A 12,110-nucleotide genomic window follows, 5' to 3' on the forward strand; every position below is an offset into this window, starting at 1 on the left:
AATCCAGCTTTGCCAACAATTAAGACCTTTAGCCCTGGGTCAGTTTCTCAGTTGGTTGAAATCCAAAGGGAAGAGGAGCGAATTTCTACTCAGACAGCAGCAGCAGGCTGGGAGCCCTGAGGGGTCAGAAACTCTTATTTTCAGTAAATTAAAAAATTACATAATACAGAGAAAAGAAAAATGCAGCATATCTGTAAGTTATAATGCACAATAATAAACACTACTTAAAAAGTCAGTCCAGGGGTGACTGGGTGGCTCAAGCATTAAGCGTCTGCCTTCAGCTCAGGTCATGATCCCAGGGTCCTGGGATAGAGACCCGCATCAATCTCCCTGCTTGGCAGGAAGCCTGCTTCTTCCCTCTCCCACTCCCCCTGTTTGTGTTCCCTCTCTCTCTCTGTCAAATAATGAAATAAAATCTTAAAAAAAAAAAAATCCCAAACTGTCTTCTCCTATCTGTCCTCTGTCTCCTCTCTAAAGGTAACCACTATCCTATATTTCGAGATTAAAACTGCCCCCTGGTTTTCATTCTCAGTTTTAGCAAATATGTATGCATTTCTGAGCTATATAGATTTTAACTGTGCTGGACTTGAGGGGGAAGTTCTATATAAATAATATCAAACTGAATTTAATCTCCAGCGGTCATGGGATTTAACCCTTAAGGATGGATCTGCACGTGCCCTACAACTCAGCGATTTCACTCCTGCATATGTTTCCCAGGGCAGAACTTCTCGAACTTGGTTTCAGGACTTTTCTATGCTCTTAAACAATGATTGAAAGATCTCATCCCAAAGAACTTTTGTTTATGTGGGGTTATATCTTTTTTAAAATTTTTATTTAGTGTAGCATCACTTATATATGATAAGGGTTGTATCTACTGATATTTGCTAATTAGAAATGAAAACTCGAATTTTTAAAATTAATCTTATTAATTTTTATAAGATTTTATTTACTTATTTGATAGAGATACAGCGAGAGAGGGAATACAAGCAGGGGAAGTGGGTGACAGAGAAGCAGGCTTCCCGTGAGCAGGGAGCCCAACGTGAGGCTTGATCCCAGGAACCTGAGATCATGACCTGAGCCACCCAAGCGCCCCATAATCTTATTAATTTTAAAATAAACTCATAGCATGTTAACATATTTTCTGAAAAAGAATTATATATACTTTAAAATTTAGGGAGATGAGTGGCATTGTTTTACGTTTTGCAAATCTCTAAATTATCTTGCTTAATAAAAGACAACCTCACACAGATACATAGTTTAAAAAGGGAGGAGTATTTTAAATAGCCTTTTCAGAAAATTGTGGATATATCATGCAACCTTCGGAAACCTGCCCAGCATATGCCTGACAGAATGAGAGGGAGAATTGTATGAAAATAGTGTTGATTTCATGATCCCTCACAAAGGGCAGAGAGACCCCAATGGATCCTTGGATCATACTTTGAGAACTGTGGTTTCAGTGAAACTTAAACATGTGTACCAGGAGGAATGTGGTAGATTGTTCCTTGCAGTATTGTTTGTAATAGAAAAAAACTGGAAATATCACCCATCAGCAGGAGAATGAATAAACGAATTGTGGTTCATTCACACAATGGAATATTTTCCAGCAGTAAAAATAAAGCCTCTTTCCCCATCTCTGTGCATGGGAAGTCTATGTATTAACAGAGTTCTTGCATTTTGACTGAGTAGCTCATTTGACTGGCACAGACTAGATTGTCAAAGGAGGCCTTGCACAAAGTAGGTATTTAGGAGAAGGACAAATGAATGAACAAGCCAAAGGCTGTGAATGGAGAGGCAAAGCTAGAGTCACCTTACTTCCTGTTGTGACTTTTCTCAAGTTAAATTCTCAGGCTGAAGCCTCTTCAGTTTCTGAAGCACTTGATTTCAGACTGATGATTAAAAGCTAACTTCCTGTTTTAAAATGATATTTATGTCACTGCAAAATACTCTGCCAACAGCGGGACTTAATAAACACAAGCTTACAGAGAATTCAGCACATTTATGAAAGATCTTGCCTCTGGAAGTTTTGAGAGCCCAGAGCCAAAACAAGTACATTTGGTACTTAAAACTGAGTCTTCTTGCTGGAATAAGAACATTTCAAAGCAAAATCTTCCCACACAGCTGATCCCCAGTTAAAAGGGAAGAAGGAATGATTGAGAGCTTTATAGAGGCCAAACAGGCCACTGAAATAATCCTCATCAGCACAAAACCCTAAAGGTTGTAAGGAAGTAGACCCACGATTCCTATGAATGGAATTGTTTCCCAAAGGGCTCCCTGCACCACTAGCCACATCGCACCCCTACCCCTCACACACACATGGGTTCTGTACAAGGTACGCTTTCAGATTATAGGGGCAGACCAGTGGCCAGAGACTGAAGGAGTAAAGGATACATGTTTTATCTGTCCTTCAAACACACTTATATTAATAGTTACAAGGACCGTGATACCTCATGTGTCCAAAGGCTCTTACCAGCAAACTCACTGGTCTTGAACATATATCTTCCACATCATAGTACTTTAATATTTTTGGAGATCTCAAATATCAATTTTTTCCCAAAAAATTTTCCCATTTTGTATTGTCCCTCTGTTGCCAGTGCCACCGCCTCTCCACACACACTTCCCTAGCTTTGCTTCCAAAGAGCAGGCAGCCAGATACGTACCCACTAGGCAGGAGATTGGAGGCCCCAAGGGAAAAAAAGGCTTCAGAGATTGACAGTTGAAGGTCACCTAAATAAACAGTGGGATCTCTGCCTAGTTATCCTGCCTGAAGCTTTTTCATCAACAACCCTATTCTCTCTCTCTCTCTTTCTCTCTCTCTCTCACACACACACACACAAACACACACGTTTTCCAATCAGCTTTTTGATGCGCCACTCCTAAATAAATATAAATAAGCAAAAATCATATAATTAAAAGTCTCTAAAAGCAGCTAAAATAGAACAATGAATTCAGGAAAAAAAATAGAGACAGAAAAGAGGAGGAAAAAAATATTCATTCTATAGTTAATCTTCCTATTTTCTCTTCAAAGAAGAGAAAATAATGTATCCATGAAACAAAAAAGGAGCATTTGGAAAGCAATAAAGTGTCCTTGGACTTAAAAATATGATAGCAGAAATGACAGCTCAGTAAAAGAGTCAAAAGATAGAATTTTTAAATCTCCCAGAAAGTGAACAAACAAATAATAAAAGCCTTATAACTTTTGGTTGAAATCAGACATTTAAGATGCATTTGCTTTATCAGCCAAAAATTTATTCAGGAAGCCTTGGTTTAGGAAATCAAGTTTTCAATATTTCCTGTTGAATCCACGCCTAGCATCTTAGATGTGAAGGGAACCCACCCTCCTTATCTTGTGTTTAGACTTCCAAGAATTACTTCAAATGCAGAGACATTTGTATGGATGATTCCATAAAATCAAATGCTGATTTCTGGTTAACAAATAAAGTGTTACTGACTGAGAAATAGACCAATAAGCCAGGAGAAAAAACAGTCCGGAAATAGACCCAAGTATATCTATGAATGTAACACTTAATAAAACTGGCATTTTAAAGGAGAAAGGAAGGGCTATTCAAGTGTGTGCGTACTCACAATCAATTAAACTCCATTTTCCACTTGGGAAAACTATTTAAATTATATTATTACTTTACTCCTTACTCCAAAATAAACTCCAGATGAATAAAAAACTCATTGTAAACCATGAAGCCATAAAAGTATAAGAAGAAAACATAAGTGAATATGTTTGTAATCTTGGAATTAAGAAAACATGCCATGAAATACAGAAACTGTAAAGGCAAACATTGAGAAATTTTTTAAATTTCTGAACAAGAATAAACATGTAAACAAAGGCAAAAACAAACTAATAAAATCATGACAATGTATATGATAGGTAATTGGCTAGTTTCCTTATACAAAGAGTTCTTACAAATGAATAAGGAAAAAATCACCCAAATGGATCAGTCAAGATCCAGTCAGGAAAACAGAAACCATGCTAGGTAATTCAAACAGGGAAAATTAATGCATCTGGTTACACAGATGCTGGAGGGTTAAAAGACAATTGAGTAATACACTTGGAATTCATGTCATACACAGAGAGCTAATAGTGTTAATTTATAAAGAGTGCCTGAATCCAAAAAGAAAGACCAACCACTCCACATCACGCCAAGTATATGAAAACAAAATTCTCAGATAAGAAAATACAAATAGGTCTTAAATACTTGAAAAGGCACTCAATCTCATTCAAAAGAAAAATAAAAATTATAAGTGAGATAATATATTTCATTTATCATTTTGGAAAGATCAAAAGCCATTAAAAAAAAATAAGGCCTGACTTAAACCCGTCCAAAATAATTTCAGCAGAAAACATGTTACAGAATGGTATGACCATTTGCTGTCTAAAAAAGAAAAAGAATATATATTTCTACTATATATATAAAATATAAGCACATATAATTAAACGTTATATAAATATATATGCAGATAGCGTTCTTTGTGTGGCTCAGTAGGTTAAGTGTCTGACTCTTGATCTCAGCTCAGGTTTTTGTTTTTTGTTTTTTGTTTTTTAATATTTGAGAGAAAGAAAGAGAGTGCAGGAGGTGGGGGGAAGAGATAGAGGGAGAGGGAGAAGCAGACTCCCTGCTGAGCAGGGAGCAGGATGTGGAGTTTGATCCCAGGACCCTGGGATCATGACCTGAGCCAAAAGCAGACACTTAACCCGCTGAGCCACCCAGGCATCCTTCAGCTCCAGTCTTGATCTTAAGGGTTGGGATTTCAAGCCTCACATTGTGCTCCATGCTGGGTATGGAGCCCACTTAAAAAAAGAAAAGAAGAGAAAAGAAAAGAAAAGTGCCTGGGTGGCTTAGTCGGTTAAGTATCTGTCTCTTGGTTTTGGCTCAGGTCATGATCTCAGGGTTGTGGGATGGAGCCCCACCTTGGGCTCCATGCTCAGCAGGGAGTCTGCTTGAGATTCTCTCCCTCTCCATCTGTCCCTCCCCCTGCTCACCCCCTCTCTCTAAAAATAAATATTTAAATACACACACACATATGTACAATAATAATCTCTGGAAAGATAGAGAAGAGTGCTAATAGTTGTTTTTGTCTTCAGGAAGGGAACCTAAATAAACTTTATGTATTTGTATTGTGGCAAAATACGCATAAAACTTATTGTTTTGGGGCACCTGGGTGGCTCAGTGGGTTAAAGCCTCTGCCTTCGGCTCGGGTCATGGTCCCAGGGTCCTGGGATCGAGCCCCGCATCGGGCTATCTGCTCCGCGGGGAGCCTGCTTCCCTTCCTCACTCTCTGCCTGCTTCTCTGCCTGCTTGTGATTTCCGTCTGTCAAATAAATAAATAAAATCTTAAAAAAAAAAACTTACTGTTTTTACCTAATTTAAAGTACAATTCTGTGGCACACAATTAATGTATTAATTTTAATACATTCACAGTGTTGTGCAACCATCAACATTATCTAGTTCCAAGTCAATCAGAGAAAGACAATTATCATATGATCTCCCTGATATGAGGAAGTTGAGAGGCAACATGGGGGGATTGTGGGGTAGGAAAGGAATAAATGAAACAAGATGGGATCCGGAGGGAGATAAACCATGAGACTCTTAATCTCACAAACAAACTGAGGGTTGCTGGGGGATGGGGGGGTAGGTATAGGGTGGTTGGGTTATGGACATTAGGGAGGGTATGTGCTATGCTGAGTTCTGTGAAGTGTGTAAACCTGGTGATTCACAGACCTGTACCCCTGGGGCTAATAATACATTATATGTTAATAAATTTAAAAAAACAATAGTTCCAGAACATTTTCATTGCCCAAAAAGAGATCCCATACTCATTAGCAGTCACTTGCATTCCACCTTCCCCAGACCCTGGCAACCACTAACTTGCAGATAAGAAATCTCTATGGATTTGCCTATTCCGGATAGTTCATATAAATGGAATGGTATAATATGTGACCCATGTATCTGGCTTCTTTCAGTTACCATAATGTTTTTAAGGTCATCCAAGTAGTAGCATGGATCAGTACCTCATTTCCTTTTATGGCTGAGTAATATTCCATTGTATGGATAAACCACATTTTGTTTATCTTCCGTCAGTTGATGACATTTGGGTTGTTTATAGGTCCTGGCTATTGTAAATAGTGCTGTTTTAAACATTTGCATAAAAGTTTTTGTTTGAACACCTGTTTTCACTTTAGGGGAATACATACTGAAGAGTGGAATTGCTGGTTCATATGATAATCCCTGAGAACTCTATAGTGACTTTCCAATGTTATCCCACGTGCATACGGACCATTGTAATAAAAATAAGTAGAGACATATATCTGGTTCGCTAGTCAGAGCTCAGCAGCCCTGCAAAATCAGCACTGGATCAATAAGTGGCCTCCCATAGCCTAAAAGAAACTGAGGGGAAGGAAGTAAAATAGAATCCAGTTTTAAAACATGACTCATAGAAGCAGTAGATCTTCAGGCTACAAATGCTCCCCATCATTAACTATTCCAGTAGCACTGCCCTGGTGAGCGTGGGAAGGGATGTGAGCATGTTTTCTAAATCCATTTAAAAAAAAAAAAACAACCGGTTGAAGCGGTAAGTAAAGTTGACTCGGACCGTGTGATTACGTTGGTTGGTCTGTTAGCTGCGTGTCCTCTCCGCGGGAGTCCTGGCTCTCTCCGCACCACCAACGTCCTCTAGGGGGCGATCATGGGAGAAGCCCGAGTCCCGTCCCCCCCGTGTCGTTCGTCCCCCCGTGTCGTTCTCCCCCCCCACCCCCCCACCCCCCCACCCCCCCACCCCCCCCACCCCCCCACCCCCCCACCCCCCCACCCCCCCCACCCCCCCACCCCCCCACCCCCCCACCCCCCCACCCCCCCACCCCCCCCACCCCCCCACCCCCCCACCCCCCCACCCCCCCACCCCCCCCACCCCCCCACCCCCCCCACGCCCCCCACCCCACCCCCCGGTTCTGAACGTTGCCCGGCGAGAATTCCTCCGGCAGAGCTTCTACGAAGGCACAAAGAGGAAACACTGTAACAAAGAATCCAGTGCGGGGAGGACACTTGCAAAACATAATTCTCAAGCCTTGTATTTTTATAAACAAGGAGACTGAGACCCAGAGCGGTTTCTGATGGTCACAGAGACTTTAAACACCAAGTCTGGAAAGCTCTGCTGTGCTCAGTGCCAAGCGTGGGGAGAGTGGCTTTTCAGGTTCCATAGAACTGAGTTCAGATCCCTCCTGCTAACCCCCTTTAGTCCCCCTCTAGTCCTCCACCGCCCAGTTGTGGCCAGTTACTTAACCTTTCTGAGACTTTTTTTTTTTTTCATTATCTGTGTAATGGGGATAATACCACTTAGGTAATGATGAAAGGAAGAAGTGGTATCATGTACCTTTAGGATCTTCCTTATGTTGGTGTGTTGTCGGTTCTCAGTAACTATCTGTCCTGTGAATGAGTATGTCCCTCCTCTAGCCCTCTAAAAAGCAATGGTTGCACTGCTGGAATAAATCTTTACTGCTGGTGTTTTAGGCAGGATCTTATGGGCTTTCTCTCCCCCCTTTTTTTTTTCTTTTAAGATTTTATTCATTTATTTGAGAGAGAGAGAGAGCATGGGGTGGGGAAGGTCAAAGGGAGAAGCAGGCTCTCTGCTGAGCAGGGAGGCCGATGTGGGATTCATCCTGGGACTCCAGGATCATGACCTGATCCCAAGGTAGTTGCTCAACCAACTGAGCCACCTAGGTGCTCTCTAATGGGTTTCTTATATATAGAAAGCAGACCCTGGGCAGGGAATGAAAAGGGAGTTTGGGTGGGTAGCACTACTCCAGTTGGGGGAAAGGCTACTTTATGGAGCCTCTTCTGCCAACACCTGGGGGGTCTGCATTTCTGTCAGTCAGAGGTCCTTAGAGCTCCCAGGTCCTGACATTCTCTGCCAGAAAAGTGGGGACCCTAGTGTGGTAGACAGAGTCACACCCCCCTTGGCCCAGTGCCTGCCTCCCCTCCCCCAGCGCTCTTACAAAAGAACTGGTCTGGCTGTTTCAAGTACTACTAATCAAAGCATTTTATGAGAAGTGCTGTTTATGCCCGGCTACCCAGTGATCACCAAACACACCAGAGTAATGTGATAAATTTTATTTTGATTGCATTATGGAATTGAGGTCATGTTTTCTCAGTCTTCATAATTTATATAGCAGAAATTTTTTACATATTAGGTAGGAAGTTATAATTCTCACAATTGTTTTTTGGAGGAGAGAGGAAGCAGGACAGGGAAGGGATTAAAATATACTTTTTTCCCCATTAAAAATATTCCTTCAGTATACAAAATACAGAAAATAGAGGAAAGAAAGAAAATCTCCCATATTGATAACATTCCATTGCTGTTAATACTTTTCAGTGGGTTTTAAAAACATTTTTAAATGTCCTTTTTACAAAGTTATAATCATAGTAACATTTCTGAATTTTAAAACTTGGCCTCCTCAGTGCTTAGCAATGACATTCATTCATTCATCAAGCATTCCCCAAATGCCTATTGGGGTATGAAAATGAATTAAGGTCCTTGCTAAGATATTGTTCCTTCTCCTGTCAGAGTATTTTCAGCTTGTTTATGTATCTGCTAAGAGGTTCTATTCATGCGGGTGGGGAAAGGACAGTGATGGATTAAAGGCAGAGTAGGAGAATGTATCTGGTGACAGCAAGGAACAGCAAAGAGCCTGGTATGGCCAGAATCAGAGGCACTCCAGTCAGTACTTGCTAAATGAATGTCACCTGGGCATGCAGTCCACACACTTTCCTTTAGTCCTTGTAGTTCAAAGGGGCTCTTAAATTGCATCTCCTTCTGCCTCCTTTATTCCAGGTTAAAAAAAAAAATGTTATCTGTGCAGATGTTATCCTCTTCAAATTGAAACCAGTTTTTAAAGATCTCATTCCTCCCACTGTCCTCTATCCTCACCTTTCACTTAACTGAGAACTTGCCCATGACTTGGGAGTTTTCCTCTTCTAGGCCACTTACATGGATCCCTTCTTGGTCTGATTTCCCCAGTGTCTAGAACTGTTCCTCATTTAATTAAGTGTTCAGTTAAAGATCTCTTGAATGAGTGAATGAATTTTCGCTTGTTGTCATACCCATGCCAGTTTCATTTATTTGTGGTGTGGTTTTTTGTTTTTTTTCTGAACCCACATGAGTTGCTGTCAGTTTTTCATTCACTCTGTTCCTTTCCCTGGGAGAGGTGCCAGGTACTACCTCCCAGGGGTGTCTCATTACTCACCAGCCTTCTTTGGACTTTAAGAGGCTGGAGATCTTTTTTTTTTTTTTTAACAGAAGTTTTTTTTTTTTTTTTAAATTAAAGATTTTATGTATTTATTTGACAGAGAGAGACACACCAAGAGGGGGAATACAGAGGGAGTGGGAGAGGGAGAAGCAGGTTTTCCACCAAACGGGGAGCTGGGGGCTTGATTCCAGGACCCTGGGATCGTGACCTGAGCCAAAGGCAGACGTTTAATGACTGAGCCACCCATAGGCTGGAGATCGTTTAAGCAAGGAGGGAGAGAATGCCTGCCTGCCTACCCAACTAGGACTCAAAAGAGCAGGCTGAGCAAACCAACACTCTCATGCCTTGGACCTTCTCCAACTTCACCCCAAGATTCCATCTAAGTATGACTCTAGATACCATCAGCACATCACCCTATAGGAATGAGAAGCTACAAGTCAACAAGAAGTAAACCAGGGTTCCAATTTGAGATTAGAACAAGATTCACACTTTCTAGTCAAATCCAGATTTTCATACCACACCAAAAAGCCTTTATGGGGCTATTATAGAGAAACAGGATAAGGACCCCAGACTAGGGGTGAGGAGACCTGGGTTCTCCCTCTGGTGCTTTGCTATCGTACACATGGTCAGCAAGCTTAGACTCTGAAGGTATTGGTTTCTTCACTTATCTATAAAAGGGTGGGTTGGACTAGATGATCTCCAAAAGTCATTCAAGGGCCAAAAAATCCCAGTCCAAGATCCTAACTCCAAAGGAAAGGCTACCACATGGTATTCAAATCCTCCAAAACTGAGTATTCTGTAAACTAGTGTCACTACCACCCCGGGTCCTGCAACACTGCCACATTACAGGGACCTAGATTTCAGACAGGCTGGGAGAGATAGTACACAGAAGGAAATAGATCAGCTTATTTGAGGGAGCTTGGCACTGAGAAGAGCTGATGGCCCTGCCCAAATTCTCAGGAGACTGACATGCTTCTGAACGCCCACTTCATGTGTACTGAGAACGCTGCCAAACAGAGGCTACTGCTCTCTTCCCACCCCACCCTTTCTACCCTACACTATACCCTGTCCCCCATCACTCCTTCCAGGATGCTGCCCCTGGAAACCAAGGTCAGATCAGAAGATTGTTGGGTAAGTGTGAGTGTCTCCATGACAGGAGGGTCTCCCTGGTTCCTCAGAGTCTTGTCCTCCAGGGCCTCTGTTCCCCACACCCCAGTGCCAGAGACACACTGGCCAAATTCCTTTGAAAATGTTCTTTCTCCATGCTCCAAGCTGTCACTCCTATTCTCCAGTTACCCAGGCTCACACAAGGGTGTGGAGATGGCTTTGGGAAGGGTCTCTTATAGGGGCTCATGTACCATAAATGAGACTGGAGGGGCTGATTTCCTGGGCACCGTCTGACCTCTTTAGTTGGCAAGGGTGTAGCCCATCTCCTATGGGGCCTGGGCTGCCAGTTTGGAGCCACCCCCCTTTCCCCTGAATCCTTCAGTCCTTGCCATCCCCTCTGTAAAAACCCAGGTTGCAAGGAAGTGATCTTCGTCTCCCAGTGCAAATATTCTAGTAGCTTTCTCTCCAGATATCCACTCCATGGCAAAAGTAGGGCTTCAAATGTATGCAGAGGATGAAGTTGGTAATTTGTGTTTATGAGGAATCTATTTTATGAATGGCAGGAATTACATGTTCTTCATACATTAATCATTCCTCACCGATGGCGTCATCACTATTATAACCCCTGTTTTATAACTTTGGTCCTACAAGGTGCAAAGAGAGTAGGTCCAAGGTCACATGGTTGTGAAGAGGTAGAGGGACATTCAAACTCAGTTCTGTTCCCAAAGCTAAAACTCTATCGTCACTTTGCTGTACTCGTTGCTGTACTGGGGGGGGGGGGGTGTCAGCCGTTTATTGAGATCCTACTATATGCAAAACCCTGGGGGCATGATGAATATGCAGATGAATGAAGAAGGGGTAGCTCTTGCCTTCTAGGGATGCAATTTCTTTTTCTTTTCTTTTGTTTTCTTTATTTATTTGACAGAGATCACAAGTAGGCAGAGAGGCAGGCAGGGGTGGTGGGAAGCAAGATCCCCACTGAGCAGAGAGCCGATGCAGGACTTGATCCCAGGACCCTGGGATCATCACCTGAGCTGAAGCCAGAGGCTTTAATCCCCTGAGCCACCCAGAAGCCCCTAGGGATGCAATTTCTAACTGTGAAGTGCTGTGAACATGAAAAATTCTATTCCAAAGCAGACTGACATAAGTGCTATCTCTAAGGTACAAGCAGTGTCCATGGGAACTGGATGAAACAGAGAGATCCATTCACACTGTGTATGTGAGAGAAGTGGGGGGAGGGGATGGAAGAGGGGAAAAGGGAAGAGGGGAGAGGAAAGGGAAGAGAAGGGAAGGAAAGAGGGAAAGAGAGAGAAAAAATATAAGGTGGGTACTGGGAAGAATGTTTCTAGGAGACAGGCCTTCTGTTGTGCCCTAGTGGACCTTGCACAGACTGGGGAGAAACAGACACTTTCCACTTGCACTCGGGATCGCATCAGCAATCAGGGCCGCCCATGCAGAAGTGTGGAGAGAAGCAAGGCTGACAGGTGGGTCAGCACCAAGCGTAGGGAAGCCTTGATGCCAGGGAAGGGTCTGGCTTACTTCTGGGAGCAGCGGGGAGCTGCTGAAAGCTTCTGATAGAGCATAGGCAAGAAGAGATGACCGAAGTTTGCAGTGAGAACTGGCCGTGGGGAGGCAGAGATGAGATCTTTGTGGTTCCTCCCTTTGGCCACCGCCTGCTGCTAGGCTGGGCACTCATCGGGAGACATAAAGAGGTCGATTACTTCCAGCAGTGGGAGCTCCCTATCTTAGC

Source organism: Martes martes, assembly GCF_963455335.1.
Source record: "Martes martes genome assembly, chromosome: 7".
In the NCBI taxonomy this organism is placed as follows: Eukaryota; Metazoa; Chordata; class Mammalia; order Carnivora; family Mustelidae; genus Martes; species Martes martes.